This window comes from Cavia porcellus, unplaced genomic scaffold (assembly GCF_034190915.1).
Source record: "Cavia porcellus strain 051 isolate PalLab524CR breed Dunkin Hartley unplaced genomic scaffold, mCavPor4.1 scaffold_29, whole genome shotgun sequence".
In the NCBI taxonomy this organism is placed as follows: Eukaryota; Metazoa; Chordata; class Mammalia; order Rodentia; family Caviidae; genus Cavia; species Cavia porcellus.
In genome coordinates, this window is record NW_026947512.1 from 21,484,313 (window position 1) to 21,492,315 (window position 8,003).

An 8,003-nucleotide genomic window follows, 5' to 3' on the forward strand; every position below is an offset into this window, starting at 1 on the left:
CAGCTGTCAGGAGAGGATGAGGGGACTGGAAGTCAAGCCATGTCTGATTCAGTTCTTTTGTTTCTTGTTTGTTCTACTGGGATGTGAACTGGGGAGTACTGAGTTATATTCCCAGCCCTTTTATTTTATTTTTTTATTCTGAAACATGGTCTCACCGAGTTGTCTTGGTAGGACTCAAACATGTGATCCTCTCATCTTAGCCTCCCAGCTAGCTGCGATTACAGGTATGTGCCCCTGCCCCTAGCCAGTTGCCTTGCCTTGCAACAAATGAAGTGCCTACTGTGTGTCAAATACTCTGTGAGACTTTGTGTGTAAGTGATGGACAAATGGCCATACACAGTTCCTGGGTATGGAGAGGCTGTACGAGCCTCACATAGTCACATAATATTTCAAGGATCCCCAAAGCAGAAGCTGAAGGTTTAAAGAACGTGTAATAGGAGGGCCTGGCCATGTGCGGGTGGGCAGCAAAGACTCCTCTGAGGATGCTCCATAGATGTTGAGCACGGCAGTGGCCAGCAGGAGGAGGTCAAGCAAGTACATGGCACATGCGAAAGTCCCAGGGCAGACATGATCTTGGACAGGACACAGAAAGGGCCACGAGGACTGTGTGGCTCAGAAGCTGGGAGTGAAGGACGCCAGGTGACCACAGTCTGTGTGAAACATGCTTCTCCCCAGCAGCTATGGAGACATCACTGAAGGGATTAAACTGGGTAATGCGGTGACCTGATGTGATGAATTTCTTGCTTAACAGTTCTGAGCCCTCACACAAACTAATCACATTTGACGTGTGTCACTGGATTGCCACAAACGCCTATGAAGATGTTTCCGCCATCTTAGGGATAAGACTTTAGACACCCAGAGCAAGCAGCCAAGGCCATCTGTAGCCCACATCACCCTGCCCCTTGCATGTCCACCGGATAGATGCCACTTGACATCTGTGGTCGGTGAGGAGATGAATCTGCGGGGCGGGGGGAGACCCTGGGAGCCTGATTTCTCTCTCTGTCCTATTGCTTAGCTCCCTGGGTGTCAATGTGGTGCCTTGGTTGCCCAGGGCTCCTAAAGTAGCCCAACCAGAAAGGGCAGAATCAAGCCCTAAGGCTCTGTCTGGGAAAACTCTGCCCTTCCCCACCCACTTGGGGCAGGGCTGGCAACAGGAGGTCCTGCCTGCCTGGGCCTGTCTGGGCCTCCATCTCAGATCCAATAAGCAAGAGGTCCCAGGGCAGCCCAAGCCCAGGGCTAAGTGCATGGTTCCTGCAGCTTCAGAGCCATGTCAACCCAAAGGAGAGAGGCCCAAGGTGTGGTGAAGGGGTTGACAGGCATGAGCTCTGTCTGTAGCCTGAGGGTATAGTGGAGGAGAGGGTTTGAGGGGAAGAGCACTGAGAGCAGGCACTGGGGCTGGTGCCCTCTGGGTGTCTAACGTCTACCTTATGTGTAGGATCTTCTTTGATTTACTTGTCAATCAATTTACTTGCCACTGTGTGGCAGTGAGAATCTTGTTTTACAGGTCAAGAAACTGGCTCGGAGATGTTCGATCACATTTTAAGGACTCAGTGGATAAATAGACTGGGATTAAGATCCCATTTGTGCAACACCAGAGCCTCTGTGCTTCCCGTGGAACAGTAGTAACCAGAGATGAGCTTGCTTAATTCCTGGGAACCAAGAGCTCCGTGGAGGTAACACCAACACTGAGACCCTTGTCCCCGACAGTCAGCACTCAGTAGAGACTTCATAAAGGCGTGGATGAGTGAAAAGTTGGAGAACAAGGCTCCTGCTAGACCCACTTAAGAGGATTCCCATGGAGAGGATGGGGATTCACATTCTTGCTTCACTTCCCCCACGCACAGGAGCCCTGCTATTCAAATTGACCAGGGCCAAATTGCTGCCCACAGGTAAAGGTGGACATCTGAGGCCACCTCAACCTCTTCTTTGGATAAGGGACAGCCACATCCGCACAGCTCTGGTCTGGAGACTGCTGGGGAAGATGTTGGGAGTGCCTGGGACCTTCCTATTTGCTGGGCTGAGAATGCCAGTCAGAAGAGTGGATGTGGGGGAGAGGTCACGGCCAGAGGACAGACCAGTGCTGCTGGTGGCTTGGTGACTTTGGTGAAGTTTCTCAGAAGCCACCTCCCTTGGCTGGCAGAAGTTTCCCTGACATGTTCCACTTTGGTTGCACAAGAGAGTGCAGTAACCCTTGGCCTCAGGCAGGATCTAGGTTGCAGCAGTCTTGGGGGACCACAGTCTCCAGGAAACTTATCCCTTGTGGGTGTCTGTGTGGGTGGTGGTACTGAGAGATTGATTTTGTTTCTGTGTTTGATGGTCCTGGGGGCTTAAATCTGTCTTGTATGCTAGACAGGCTCTACCACTGAGCCATACTCCTTGCACTCATATATATATATATATTGTAAATATTTATAATTTGCAAAATGAGGCTCTTCCTTTCAGCATGCCACAGATTAAATCAGATAATATATTCCTAAGAACTTTATGAATGAAAGTGACATATAGAAGAGGAATTATTCACTCATTCAGCAAACATCCACTGAACTTGCGTGCTGGACCTGAAGGAGGAACAGGAACTCAAGTTAATGCACACAATCCAGCTCCAGGTGCTCCAGGAGCTCAGAGGAGCAGCTATGGAGCAGCTCATGTAGAGGAAGCAGAGATTATAACGCAGAAGACAAGGGAAGAAGTGAGGTTCAAAACCTGGCTGTCTTTAAGGAACACAGCGCTGGGGAAGAATGGCCTTCTCAGTACTCATCAACAGAGCCACTGCGACTGTCCTTTGGTGACCTGAGAACCTTCTGTCCTAACTACATTTCCTCTGCCAACCCCGTGATGACTACTTTATTGTTAGCTTCTTCAAGGTGAGAATCCTGAGCCCAACATTCTGGAAAGAGGCCTGTCATGGGAACGCAATGCCTGCTCTGTTGTGTCTGATGTTCACCCACTTCACCCTCTGCAGTGAGGAGCTCAGAGTCCTGTTCAGACAGAAGCTGACCTGAGCTCTGCTGTTCACCCTAAACTCCAGGAGTCTCAGGTTCCTCAAGATTAGATGCTACATTTGAGGGCCCAGACAGCTATCCCAAAAATAGCAGGCTAAACTACAGTAACTATCCTTAATTTCCTATTAACTTAAACTGAAGCCCGGTATTACTTACATTGTCTTATTATGACTGATCTTATTTGAAGCTGGTTTGTTAGACCACTGTTTTGTCTTGACTGATTTTATTCGAATTTGGTATGTTTGATAATATCAAGTCTAAGAGTAGAGGCAACTACTCTGAAGATGACAAGATGTAATAAGATACCCATTCCAGTTTGATTATTAACTGCTTTTGGAGTCCTACAGTGTCTCCAATGTTGTGTTTTTATTAAAATTGCTGTGTAATGCTATGTTCAATTATATTATGTCTGATGATATAGACAATTCTATTGAAAATAACAAGAGACAGCATAGTAACTACTGTAGATCACCTAATATTGTGGTTTTATATGTCTTTTTCATTTCATTTTTTAAAAGAATTTATTTTGTTGTCTTATTTTGATCTGTTTTTCCCTATAATACAGAAAGGATATACATACATGTAGAGACTCACACATGGGGAGAATCTCTAAACAGTTTACAGGAACAGATTATGTGATGCACGATGTGATGAACAGATACTCTGAAGAGACACTAAGATACCCAGTGCTAATTCTGTAGCATTATGATATAAAATCTAGCAATACTATTATTCGCTGTTCAGAGTGATATTAGTATAGTCTCTTATGTTCAATTTCAGCATACATAAAAATATGGACAGCTACTTCAAAGAGAATGAGAGACATTATGGCAGTCATTGTTGACTTCCCCAATGTCAGGTCTTGAAGACCTAAAAAGCCTTCATCATCCTGTTCTGATTAGATTAGTTCTATAATGTTCAGTATGTATTCAATGTGTGTGAACATAGGGACAACTATTTGGAAGAAAACTAGAGACAATATGATAGGCAGTGAAGATCTCCAGTGGACTTGCTTTGAAATGCGTGTTTCTTAAAATTGTTTCCTTATGATCTGTTTTGTTCTGTTTAATCTTACCCTCTTTAAAATTAAAAAAAAAAGATTAAATGCTACACTCAATCCATACTGATAGGACTTTTAAAATTATAATATTCTATGTAAATCATTTGATGACTCATTCTATTTTTTCTATAAAAAATGTTTTTATTCAACAAAAACTTTATTGAGTATTGGGAACTAGGAATTATGGTAAGCCCACCAGAGAGTATACAGTAAGTCAGTCACAGGATTTTCTCCACTTAATTTAATTGCTATGATCAATCTTGAACTGATCAGAGCTCAGAACTCCTGCCATCTCTATATCCTTCTGAAGCTCTTATTACCACTCATGATGGCTCATTCTAAACAAAGAATATTTAGGATAATGAAAAGGGAGGATTTTTGGGAGTTTGAGGTCAGCCTGACCTACACAACAAGATTCTGTGTCAAAAAAACAAACAAAAACACCAAATCAATATCAAAACCCCAAGTAGGGTGGGCAGGCCATGTCAGAAAAGTGCCAACCTCTGAGAGTGGAGCTAACAGAATCAACCACAGATAGCTTCCTGCTGCACAGTAATCCATCCTCGGGGCAGGCTATATCACTGGTAGGGATGGGATAAGTCCTAGGAATCCATCTGGGTGATCCTAATGCTAAAAAGATTGCATGTTGTATCTGAGAAAGTTGTTGCCTAAGATAAAACTGTTAACCTGGGAGCCACTCTTCCAGCTAAATGGTATTTTAAAATTGTGAGTCAGTGGTTTTTTGATATTTTTGAGTCTCCAGCCTTCAAAAAAGTGAGAATCTAACCTAAAAAGTGGGATTTCCAGTTTCTCTTTAAAAAATGACCATATTTGGCCATCCTGGACCCACCTGCTTACATGGTACCAGTCTGTTAAGGCTGGGCAGCCGCTCTGCCTTCAGAAAGTGTGCAGACCCAAGACCGTTACAGGCTACCACTCCACTGTGTCCCAGCCATGGAGGCCGAGGGTCCCTTGTCAGTTATGACAGCACTTTACCATTGGGTTCTCACACTGTGCCTGCTTGTCTCATCTACATGACCACATAGCCCTGACAGACACATGAGCAAGACATAGCCACTGTCTCCACCCTGACACAATCTCAGAGAAATGGAAAGTTGTGTTAGTTGCTCTTTGTTGCTGTACTAAGATACCTAAAGAAATCAAAGAAGACAAAATTTATTTTGGCTTACTATTTGAGAGGTTTAGGCCATGGTAAGCCTGATCCATTACTTTTAGGCCTGTGGTAAAGCAGAAACATCATGGTGTAAAGGCATACTCCCTCATAATAGGAAACAGGGCGAAAGAAAGACCACACACAAGAAGGGGCTGAGAACAAGGTATACCCTTAAAAGGAGACCACTCCTCTGTGATTTACTTACTCCAACTAGGGCTGCTTCCCAAGAGCCCATTCAGTGAATGAACTCATCAATCCATGAATCCACTCATGATGGTTAATAAGCCCTTGTAATCCAGTTACCTCCTAGGTCCAATTCTGGACGGTGCCACCTTGGGATGAGCACTTGAACTCACTCTCTCAGTATTGAGTTTTTGGGGAGACTTTTCATTTAAACCATAGCAGAAGTTTCCATTATGAAGCATCATATACCAAGCACATATTATCTTTTTAAATTCTAATTGACTTCCCTATTTTGATTCAGTTTGATCTGATCTTCACAGGATACCTATGGTAGTCTTTCCAGAACACAACTTGGGTCATTTCTCTGACCTCGTAAAAATTCTGTAATGATTGATTCCTATTGCCATTAAGATAATCTAAGTCTCACTCTTTCCTAATCCCTTTTTAGGGGTTTGTTTTTTACACAATTGCTTTATTGAGTAATAACTTAGATACCATAAAATTCATTCTTTTTATTCAATTCAATAGCTTTTAATATACTACCAGGGTTGTGCCACCATCATCACAATCTGGTATAACATCATCACCCCCAAAAGAAACCATATATCCCTTAGTAGATATTCCTTGTTCCCCTTTTCCCAGCAGTGGTCACTAATCTACTGTTGATATGGCTTTGTGAATTCTGAACATTTTATATAAATAATCATGTAATATGTAGTATTTGTGACTGCTTCTCTCATGTAGCAAAGTTTTGTTGATTTTTTTTGTACCAGGGATTAAATTCATGACTTCATGCTTGCGAGGCAGATGCTTTTGCTATTGAGCTAAATCCCTGGCAAGCATAGAGTTTTTAAAATTCATACATATTATACTTCATTACTCTTTATTGCGAAGTAATGTTTTGTAGTTACTTCTCTTTCCTACCCAATAACAGATGGTCCTGTGAATGGTCTCCATGATTTGGTTATTATTGCTGTTGCTGTGGACATTTGCTTATACGTCTTTGTAATGAAGTGTGTTTTCGTGTTCTTAAGTAAAAAGCTAGTTGTTTGATTGTATGGGCTTTGAGGAACTGGTAAACATTTTCCCAAGGTGATTGTATCATTTTACAACCCTAACAGCAAGATCTTGGAGTTCTAGTTTCTCTACATCTCACCAGCACTTATTTTCCTTTTTTTTTGGTACCAGGGATCAAACTCGCGACCTCATGCTTGCCAGGCAGGCGCTTATGTTGCAGAGCTAAGTCCCTAACCCTTGTTTTCCTTTAAAAAAATTTTTTAGTCACCCAGATGAGTATGAAGAGATGTTTCATCATGTTTTGATTTGTCTGTCTCTAATGATAAATGATAAAAGCACAGGTTTTATGTGCTTTTATCTTTGGAGAAATGTTCATACAGAACCTTAACCCATTTGAAAATTGGGTTATCTTTTTATTATAATATATAGTTGCTATATATTCTAGATAGCAATCTCTTACCAGATTTTCATCTATCCTATCAGTTGTCTTTTCACTTTCTTGAATGTCCTGTGAAACACAATTTTTCTTTTAATTTCTTGAAGTTCTATTATTTCTTTGAGTTACTTGTGTTTTGATGTCATATCTAAGAAACCATTGCTTAATGCACAGTTACAATTTACACCTATGTTTTCTAGGAGTTTGGTAATGTTAGCTCTTTATATTTAATTCTATGATCTATTTGTTAATTTTCATTTGCTCTGTAGATGGGGTCCAAATTCATCTTCTTCATGTGAATATCCAGTTTTTCTGGCACCCTTTGGAAAAAGACTTTTAAAAAACTTTTTTGAGACATAGTATCACTAGGTAGCCCACCCTGGCCTTGAACTTGTGGCTATCCTCCCACCTCGGCCTCCTGAGTGCTGGAATCGTAGGAGTGTCACCATCTTGGCTTTCGTTGTGTGGCAGTACTGGACATTGAACACAGGACCTTTGTACTGAGCTTCATCCCTCAGCTCTTTGAAAAGTTTTCTTTTAAAGTTTTGAGACAGCTCTTTTAGATCATCAAGTTGCCCAGGCTGGCCTCAAACTTGTGGTCCTCCTGCCCCAGGCTCCCAGGGTGCTGAGGTTATAGGCATGAGCCCAGCATCTTTGACCTTTGTAAGCCCTGCAGCTTCATCCTTTGCCTCACCCTGGGCTTATCCAGACCCCTAAACAACTGCTCCTTCTGACTCTGGCTTGTATCTTGGCACACTGTGTTTTCCTACTAGAAAACTCCTTTCCCCTCTTGCCACATCTCCTGCCTTCTTCTCCAGAGTGACCTGGCATTGGTCTTGGACGTCACATCTTCCAAAAGGCCTTTCCTAAGTCCCCAAGACTGTTTTAAAGACGATCGTTGTGTGCTCCCAAAGACCCTGTACTCAACACCAGCAAGAACTTAACACATCTGACTGTTTTCCCCTTGCTAAACACAAAAACACGGTCTCTTCAAAGACAGGGCTGTTTGTTCCTGGCACGTATTAGACACTTGATAAATATATTAATGGGTGAATGCAAGAAGTCAAGGAAGAAGACAGTTTTGAAAGGAAAACATGAAAAAAGAAAGAGAAACATAATTGGTATATTTTG

At 42.5% G+C, this 8,003-nt stretch overlaps 1 long non-coding RNA gene across 1 annotated transcript; it reads left to right on the forward strand.

Annotated features, from left to right (window-relative positions):
• The first annotated feature begins 16 nt into the window (after positions 1-16).
• LOC134473927 (uncharacterized) lies at positions 17-3,398 on the forward strand. Its single transcript, XR_010044422.1, has 2 exons — positions 17-944; positions 1,505-3,398. It is a non-coding gene; the product is annotated as an uncharacterized LOC134473927 (long non-coding RNA).
• Positions 3,399-8,003: the final 4,605 nt, after the last annotated feature.